Source organism: Colobus angolensis, unplaced genomic scaffold, assembly GCF_000951035.1.
Source record: "Colobus angolensis palliatus isolate OR3802 unplaced genomic scaffold, Cang.pa_1.0 Scaffold18, whole genome shotgun sequence".
In the NCBI taxonomy this organism is placed as follows: Eukaryota; Metazoa; Chordata; class Mammalia; order Primates; family Cercopithecidae; genus Colobus; species Colobus angolensis.
The window spans coordinates 412,318-422,149 of record NW_012114932.1 but is presented as its reverse complement, the minus strand read 5'-3'; the positions used below and the strand labels follow the sequence as shown (position 1 = coordinate 422,149).

Genomic DNA, 9,832 nt, shown 5'->3' with positions numbered 1-9,832 from the left:
CAGGCTGGTGTGCAGTGGCATAATCTCAGCTCACTGCAACCTCCACCTCCTGGGTTCAAGTGATTCTCCTGCCTCAGCCTCCTGAGTAGCTGGGATTACAGACACACACCATCATGCCTGGCTAATTTTTGTATTTTTAGTAGAGACAGGGTTTTGCCATGTTGGCCAGGCTGGTCTCAAACTCCTAACTTCAGGTGATCCACTTGCCTCGGCCTCCCAAAGTGCTGGGATTACAGGTGTGAGCCACCAGGCCTAGCCGGCACCATACACTTTTAAGCAACCACATCTTGTGAGAACTCACTCACCATCACCAGAAGAGAACCAAAGGCACAGTGTTAAGCCATTCATGAAGGATCTACCCCCATGATCCCAATACTTCCCACCAGACCCCACCTCCAACATTGGGGATTACAATTCAGCATGAGATTTGGGTGGGGACACAGCTCCATATCAGATAGCAAAGTGCCTTTTGACAGGCAGAACCCTTTCATTACCTCCAGAAAATAATATAAATGGAAAATCAGGCATATATGTGTCTCAGAAGCCAAGGGGATATGTAAAAATGGGAAATTTGAGAACACTTGAAATCTAGGATTTTTTTTTCTGGAACACCTTCTGCAGACCTAATTCCCATCGATAGTTAGCTCCAAAAATAACCGCATCTAGTATCTTAGAGGTGTGAAGGCCTAGAAGAAAAGGGAAGTGGGGACGAGAAAGGAATTGTTATCCTCTTGATTTCATGAAAAAAATACAAAATCTTCAAAGAAAGATCCACTTTCATAATTTAAAACATCATTTTGTCGGCCAGACGCGGTGGCTCACGCCTGGTGGCCCAGCACTTTGGGAGGCCGAGGTGGGCCGGATCACCTGAGGTCAGGAGTTCGAGACCAGCCTGCTCAACATGGCGAAATCCCGTCTCTACTAAAAATACAAAAAATTAGCCGGGCGTGGTGGCGGGCGCCTGTAATCCCAGCTACTCGAGAATCTGAGGCAGGGGAATCGCTTGAACCTGGGAGGCGGAGGTTGCAGTGAGCCAAGATCCCACCACTGCACTCCAGCCTGGGCGACAAGAGCGAAACTCCGTCTCAAAAGAAAAAAAAAAAAAATCATTTTGTTAACATTCACTTCTTGGGAAGAGGCGAAAAGAACCTGAGACTGTAGTGGAGAGAGCTGTTACAGTCCCATCAGTAACTGGAGCCCACATGGCAGTAATTCCCAACTTGAGGAAGGAGAACCTGCATCCTTAACCTCCACTTGAGTGTCAACAATCAAGAAAGCCCCCTTTTGCTTCTGCTTCTCTTCCAGGGAATTCTGAAGACAGCTTAACAGGAAACAGGCTGCTAGGTGGGGACCAAGGGTGAAAAAGGAAGAGTTACAGGGTGCGCATAATTTCAAGGGCCCTAGAGGGCTGAGCACAACCTACGTTGGAGGCAATAGTAGCAGCAGCATTGGCAGGATCAGTAACCATTGTAATCCCAGTGTAGAGCTCCCTATCTCTGAGCGAGGTATTCGCATCGCTTCATTCAATTCTAACAAGCCGCCTAGATTATTCCCAATGAGAAATGAGGAGAAACTGAGGCTCAATTGAGGCGCTAAATGGCTGGCGAGTGCAAAACCATTCCGTTGGAACCACCCCTAGAACCATTCTCAGGCAGCTTCTAGCTTGGGATTTCCGTACGGCATTCACTCCAGAAACGGTCCCATCCAGGAAGGAATCGCCGTACAACCGGCGCCGGGGAACTGCCTTCAGTCGGCTCTCAGCGGAACTTTCCTCTCCGCGGCGCGTGTTCCCGTCCGTGCGGTCGGGCGCGCGGGCCGGGAGGGGGACGCTTTCTGGCGCGGACCGCGAGCGGAGGCTGGCGAGCGCCGCCGCCGGTGGAGACCGACGCTCGGCCAGAGCCAGCCCGCTGCGCCCGGGCCTGGCCGGCTGCTTCCCGCCTCAGCCGCCGCCTCCGCCTCCGCCGCCGCAGACTTTGCCTAGGCGGGCCCAGCGGAACGTGAGGTCCCTCGGCCCTTCGCGGTCCGGCGCGGCCCAGAGCCGCGGCGCAGGAGGTGAGAGCCGGTGCCGGTTCCTTGCTCCCGGTCGGGGCCGCCGGGTCCCGCAACAATGGGGACCGACTGGAGACGCGGCCTGGGCCCCTGGCATGCAGTGGCTCGGGGCAGCTAGATGGACCCAGCGCCCCGGGCCTTCGGGACACAGGGTCCCACCCGGGAAACTCCAGTGACCGGAGGCTTGGCGGGGGTCTTGGGCCTCGACGCGGGGCCTCAGAGGCTTGATATTTGAGGATTTCGTAGCCGGGGAAGGGAGTCATAGGGACACGGAGACCTAACTGTGGTCGCCCTGCGCTTTTGGCGCTGGATGCTTGGGCCCCGGAGGATGACCAGAGCGCGGTGTGGGGTAGGGGAAGTATTTGGAATTTTAGGGGCCTCTGTGTGTCTAATCCCTAAGGCGCATCTGGATGCGTCTCCCGGACACCCTCTCCTGAGGTCTGGGAATTGGGCAGACTGCGGTCGGGCTGGGGCAGAAAAGGCACTGAGAGTTTAGCTTGTCTGAGGTAACTGGTGATTAGTTCCTGGAAAGGCAGGAGCTCAACTGGGCACAGGAGAGTTAAGCAGAGAACTGGATCCTCCGGGGCCCTGATGCACCCTGACGAGGAGTGGTTCACAGGCAAGGAACTTATCAGAGGAGTGAGTAGTGACACACGGTGAGTGGTGCTAGCTGTCTTGTCGTTAGGGTGAGGCCGGTGGGAGTTGTGGTTTGGGGAGTGTAGACGAGGGTTGATAGGTTACTGAGATTGGAGAATCAGCTTTATTTGGGTCATGGTGGTGGCAGCCTGGGAGATGAACAAGGAAACTTTGCAGAGTGGACTTCCTGATGGAGAATGACCTCTTACTGCGTGGGAGTGGGTGACTCATTATCTGTTAGGATTCCTGTTGCTTGCTAGGGATTGTGGCTGACTGTATTGGTGGCTGAACATTGAGGTGTATGCAACTGGAAGGGTTATGTGGGGCTGGATGAGTTTGTTCCCATGTAGAGGACAGTGTGGACCTTTCTTCCTCCAAGTCAGAGTGGTGGCTGTCATTTGACAACATTTTAAGTAAGGAATTTCTTTGTGGTATTTGGATCCAAAGCTTTTCTTTGTTCATTTTTTTCTTTCCTCCGTTGTTTTTGAATTGTGACTCATACTTTCTTTTCAGCACTGTGGCTATTGTTTGAAATGATAGACAAACTTAGACTTCATCATACATGTAAGTTCCAGGCGTTTTTAGTCCAATTCTTATAAATCTAAATTAATTAAAAAGCTTCTTTTCACTAATTTCTGTGCCATTGTTTAATGTGTGCAACACTAAAGAAGGATAGGAAAACCTTAACATTTATGTTGTTAAATGGTCTTTCCATCCTTAAATCCATGAAATTTCATCTTCTCTTACTGCCATGAAGTGAGTTCGTTGAATCTGTTAAATCTTAGTGACTCTCATTTCAGCATCCTTGTTTACTCTCACAGGACATTGTCTTCACTAGAAGTATTATCCATCTTCAGTGAATTTGGCCTGTACACTGTCTCCCTGTGACAATCTGTATCATTGAAAGACAGTACGCAAACTCCAACTCTGAGGCCTGCAGCTGTGGGTCAGAGCTCTGTATGTATTATTCAGGCAAAAGTTGGTGTGTTGGCTGTAGGTGAGGTATAAAGGGAACCCAACATGTACGAAAACAGTATCAGAATCATTGTACCTTCTGAGTTTAGAGAGGTAGAAAGTATAGCCTAACTGGAGTCTAGTATAAACTTTCAAGTGCAATGTTAGGTAATTCTGTTTGTAGTTGTACTGATAGTTCTCATTATTGTAAACATTATCTTTTTTCTTAAGCTTTAAATAATTATTTTTCTTCAATGGTATTCTTTCTCTCTTGGCTGGGTGTGGTGGCTAACGCCTGTAATCCCACCACTTTGGGAGGCCAAGACAGGTGGATCACATGAGGTCAGGAGTTCGAGCCTGCCTGGCAGAATCCTGTCTCTACTAAAAATACAGAAATTAGCTGGGTGTGGTGGCATGTGCCTGAAATCCCAGCTACTCTGGAGGCTGAGGCACAAGAATCACTTGAACCTGGGAGGCAGAGGTAACAATGAGCCCAAATTGTGCTACTACACTCTAGCCTGGGCGACACAGCAAGACTCCGACTGAAAAAAAAAAAAAGTGGTATTCTTTCTCTCTCTCCATTCATTGTTTCATAAACCAACATTTACTGCATTATGCCAGGCACTGCTTTGGACACCGCCAAAATGCTGATGATATTTTTAAGATTTTGTTAGTGGTAGTTCCTGGTTTAGATGTGGTTATAGATCTTTGAAGAAAGAAGTGATTCAGGTATATCGAGCTTGTAATCAGTAAAGCCATTGAATAAAGTTTTTATAATGTATTAATTTTGACTGGTGACAGTTAATTATCTTAACATCTCCATGGAAAAAGTTTAGCTATCACTGTGAGTTCATGTTGATGTGGGATTATTTTTGCATTATTTTATACACCTGTTAATTTTAAGTACTCCTGTAGACAAAACCACAGGTAAAACATTTTGTTTTGGTGTATGTCTCAACGAGCAGTGATTTACAAATACTATATGTGTTTGGATTCCCTAGGAGGCCATCACACTCCTTCCCACTGTGGTTTTGGGAGCATGAAGGCGTTGCTTATCTCCTGTGTCTGGTTCACTGTATGTAGGCTGGGAGTGTCTGCTGATCACCTGGAGTGCTGTCCCTTGGAACAGGAGGAGTAAGATTGAGGTAAGGCTCAGTCTGTTTGAAAGTCACTTGTCTCTTAATTTTTACTGCATAAAATATAATGTAAATCTGAATACTTTTTGCTTTGTTACTCTTCATTCTGATCTAGTAAAATGAAATTTTGCCTTTTGCTGTTTTCTCTATCTCTCTGTGTATGTATCTTGGGCAAAAATAAATGAAGAAATATAAAATCAAGGTATTTAGATAATAAGTGAATTCTTCAAAATATCTCTCATTTTCCATCTGGACGATTCACTTGATCAAAGAAAATAAAAACTTGTTTATTTGTTGCCTTGAAGGCAAGGTGATTGCTTAAATAAATGTTTTTGGCCACCTCTTAGTTAAATGGATCAACTTCAGAAATTCTTGGAAATGAGGCTTAGAGTATTTCTATTTCTTTAGAAAAAGTCTGAGAGAAGAAATGTCTGGTACAATGGGAAGAGCTTGGTTTTTGGAGTCTTTGCACTTTTTATTGCTCAATTTTTGACCCTGGATAAGCTGTTAACCTCTCTGAGCTTTGGTTTTGTTTTGTTTTTCCATCTGTAACATAGGCCTAATATAGCCTTCTTTGCAGATTGCATTGAGGACTGGAGATGAGAGCCTCAAGCTTTGGGGGTGGTCAGTGTTGGCTGTCAGTAGTAGTTAATGTGTATTATTATATAGGACCTCTAATCTCAGTAGTAGTAATAGTAGGAATGTGGCTGGGTGCTGTGGTGCTGTGCAGGGTTCAAGTGCCCAGTTTCCTTGTCTGGTGAGGAAGGCAGCTGTCTGTACCTGCTGGCACTCTGGACAAGTGAGGGAATTTTGAGATTGTCTTTATTCAGTGCTGGTAGGCAGGAGTCCACACTATAAAGCCCAGGGTCATTCCTGGCAGTAGAAGGTTTTTTTCCTGACAGTTCGTATGGAGAAACCAGGAGGTAACCGTTTGGCATGTTCTTTGGGAACAGTGGGCATTCCCATTGATAGAACACTACTGTATACCAGGCAGCATTGTGTTCTGTATCGCCCCGATCAGGACATTTTTCTAGCTTTCTTCTGCTGGCACCAGAGACCTGGCTTTGGTGTTTTTGCCAGGAATTCTCCAGATGCAGGAGAGATTTGTCATCTTCTTTAATTGGGGCTACTTTGGTAGAATCTAGCACTCTGTTCAGGCACGTTTTTGATGAACAGACGGCTCACAGACTTAGTTATAGAATTTTCAGTTTTATTTTTTCCCAATAAGGGGGGGAAAAAAAAAAGTCCCACTAATATTTAAGAGAAAAATAAGTAGAGGCCAGAAGTGATTTGAAATAACTGGTCTCTAATTTCTTCCAGTCTTGCTGTAGTCAAATGCCCCCTCCATTCTGGTGGTCTTTAAATCCAGATAAGAGTAAATAATATACCTCTGGTCTTGAACATCTAGACCCTGGCCTGTGTCTGCTTCAGCATCTCATAAGCACCTGGTCACTTCTTTATCTTCCTTTCTCCCCTGCCACAATTACTCTGGCACGTGAGGCTCAGTTATAGTGAACTCCTTGAAGGTCCCAGCATTCTCAGGCTATTCCTTCTGTGATATTTTGCTCTCTCTTCTACAGCTTGGCTGACTCTAAGGCTTGAGTCAGGAGTTCAGGCACCACCTTCTCTTAATAAAAGCCTTCCTTGATTCCCTCCAGGTTCAGCAGAGTGCCTCTCTTCTGTATGACATTGCAGTCTGTGCAAGCTTTTATAATCATTCTGTCCTGCTAAGTTTTGGTATTTTTTTAAAAAATTATATTTATTTTTATTTTTTTTCCTCAGATTCCTTTTTACCATGTTTTGGTATTTTTTTGTGTGTTTCCCATACCTAGTTTATTACCTACTTGAAGGCAGGAGCTTGTCTTGTTTATATCCCAGCACCTGACCATTTCTGGCACAGGGTAACTACTTGGCAAATGTTTGTTGAGTGAACAAATGAATAACCTTTGCTTATGAAATAACAGGAAATCATTCACTGTGGAGCTAGTGATGTGATGAGAGTTCTGACTTCGTGGCTGCATCTGATCCTGGCTGAAGCAGTATCTCCGCTTTTGTATTTCCAGGTTGCTAAAGGCAACACTTTGTTGTGAGAATGTGTTGCTTATTCATTTGTTCATAATTTTGAGGCTGGAGGGCTATTACTTGCCTTTTTTGGGTTTTGCAAACATTTCCTTTGGGAGAAAATGTGACAGTTCTTCATTGGTATTGTTTGATCTTCTGCAGGCCATTTATTGCTCTGAGTACTTTGCCCTCATATGTAAAGAAGTGACTAGTTTGGGCCACAGGGTATCTAGACAACTAACTACTGGTGAACCACCACCTGCTGGGAATGGGGAATGACCTGATTGATTGATTGATTGATTGATTGGAGATGGAGTCTTGCTCTGTCGCCTAGGCTGGAGTGCAGTGGCGCAATCTAGGCTCACTGCAACCTCCACCTCCTGGGTTGAAGCTATTGTCCTGCCACATCCTCCCAAGTACCTGGGACTATAGGTACGCCACCATACCTGGCTAATTTTTGTGTTTTTAGTAGAGACGGAATTTCTCCATGTTGGCCAGGCTGGTCTTGAACTCCTGACCTCAAGTGATCCGCTCATCTTGGCGTCCCAAAGTGCTGGGATTACAGGCATGAGCCACTGCGCCTGGCCTAGGAATGGATAATGAATTTAACACTAGGATATTGTGACTTTTGCTGCCTGGTTGGCCTTTTGGAGACCTATCTGAGCTCAGTGTCACCATATTCAGGAAATACAATTATTTGAGCAAACTTTATTCAGGGGTTAGAATTCAGTGACTGAAAAATTATCTGTATCCGTTTTCTGCTCAGTCTAATACTGTACTAATTCTGAAGTGTCTGGAGCTGTATGTTCTGAGTTATTTACCTAGAAATTACAGAATTGTGCCAATTTATTTACCCTCCTGGATCTTTTTTGTTGTTGTTTTGTTTTTGAGACAGAGTCTTGCTCTGTCACCCAGGCTGGAGTGCGGTGGTACGATCTCAGCTTACTGCAACCTCCGCTTTCCGGGTTCAAGTGATTCTCCTGCCTCAGCCTCCTGAGCAGCTGGGATTACAGGCGCGTGCCACCATGCCTGACTAGTTTTTGTATTTTTAGTAGAGACAGTTTCACCATGTTGGTCAGACTGGTCTCGAACTCCTGACCTTGTGATCTGCCTGCTTCTCCCTCCCGAAGTGCTGGTATTATAGGCGTGAGCCACTGCGCCCAGCCACCCTCCTGGATCTTAGTGGTAAGATAACTTGAGTATACTATCTAAATTACTTTGAATTAGTTTTTTTAAGATTTTTTTTAATTTTTAATTTTTTTTTTTGAGACAGTCTCTCTCTGTCACCCACGCTAGAGTAAGTACAGTGGTATGATCATAGCTCACTGTAGCCTTGACCTCTCAGCCTCAAGCAATCCTTTCACCTCAGCTTCTTGAGTAGCTGGGAGTACAGGCATGCATGACCTTGCCTGGCTAATTTTTATATTTTTTGTAAAGGTGGGGGTCCCACTATGTTGCCCAGGCTGGTCTCGAACTCTTGGGCTCAAGTGATCCCTCTGCATTGGCCTCCAATCAAATTAGTTTTTATGGGTGATTAGACTGCATAGAAATCCCTACTGAAGGCTGGGTGTTAGGAAGCTTATCAAAGCCTACATCAATTCTTTTTTTTTTTTTTAGAGACAGAGTCTCACTCTGTAGCCCAAGCTGGAATGCAATGGCATGATCTCAGCTCACTGCAGCCTCTGCCTCCTGGGTTCAAGTGATTCTCCTGTCTCGGCTTCCCAAGTAGCTGGGATTACAAGCATGTGCCACCACGCCTGGCTAATTTTTGTATTTTTAGTGGAGACAGGGTTTTGCCATGTTGGCCAGGCTGGTCTTGAACTCCTGACCTCAGGTGATCCCCCCCCCACCTCCCCCCCTCGGCCTCCCAAAGTGCTAGGATTACAGGCGTGAGCCACCACGCCCAGCCAAATGCAATTATTCTTTCATGCAAGTGATAAAATAGCAGAAAATAAAAGCATGTAAAGTAACTGTAGTTAGGTTAAAGATAAAAGTTGATATCAGATAAAAAGGAAAACTGAGGGCCAGGCACTGTGGCTCACGCCTGTAATCCCAGCACTTTGGGAGGCTGAGGCGGTCGGATCACTTGATGTTGGGAGTTCAAGACCAGCCTGATCAACATGGAGAAACCCTATCTCTACTAAAAGTACAAAATTAGCCGGGTGTACTGGCACATGCCTGTAATCTCAGCTACTTGGGAGGCTGAGGTAGGAGAACCGCTTGAACCTGGGAGGCGGAGGTTGTGGTGAGCTGAGATCGCGCCATTGCACTCCAGCCCAGGCAACAAGAGTGAAACTCCATCTCAGATAAAAACAAAAACACTGAGGCACTTTAAATTTGGCAGTAGCTGTTAAAAATTGATGACATTTTGTGGCGTTGAGATGTTAGGAGGAAGTTGTTGAGGCTGGGGGCGGTGGCTCACGCCTATAATCCCAGCACTTTGTGAGGCTGAGGCAGGCAGATCACCTGAGGTCAGGAGTTTGAGACCAGCTTGGCTAACATGGCGAAACCCCGTCTCTACTAAAAATACAAAAATTAGCTGGATGTGGTGGCGCATGCCTTGTAGTCTCAGCTACTTGGAAGGCTGAAGCACGGGAATTGCTTGAACCCGGGAGGCAAAGGTTGCAGTGAGCCGAGATCTCACCACTGTACTCCGGCCTGGGCAACAGAGTGAGACTTGACTTTGTCTTTAAAAAAAAAAAAAAAAAAAAAAAAAAGGAAGTTGTTGGTTGGCCAGGTGCAGTGTCCCAGCACTTTGAGAGGCTGAGGTGGGAGGGTTGCTTGACCCCAGGAGTTTAAGACTAGCCTGGGCAACATAGTGAGACCTCATCTCTACATAAAAATTAAATAAAAATTAGCTGGGCAAGGTGACACACACCTAGAAGTTATGGGCCACATCTGAGCTACCAGTGTCCCAGTTAGGAGGCTGAGGTGGGAGGATTGCCTGAACTCCAGAGACAGAGGCTGGAGTTGAGATGTAATTGTGCCACTATCCT

The 9,832-nt window shown here is 46.1% G+C and overlaps 1 protein-coding gene across 1 annotated transcript in view; it reads left to right on the top strand.

Moving 5' to 3' along the window:
- Positions 1–4,713: 4,713 nt before the first annotated feature.
- LOC105509654 (testis-expressed sequence 264 protein) overlaps positions 4,714–9,832 on the top strand; it is a 180,953-nt gene continuing 175,834 nt past the window's right edge. Inside the window, exon 1 of the mRNA XM_011938979.1 lies at positions 4,714–4,784. The gene's annotated coding sequence lies outside the window, so the exon portion shown is untranslated. The remainder of the gene's footprint in view (positions 4,785–9,832) is intronic.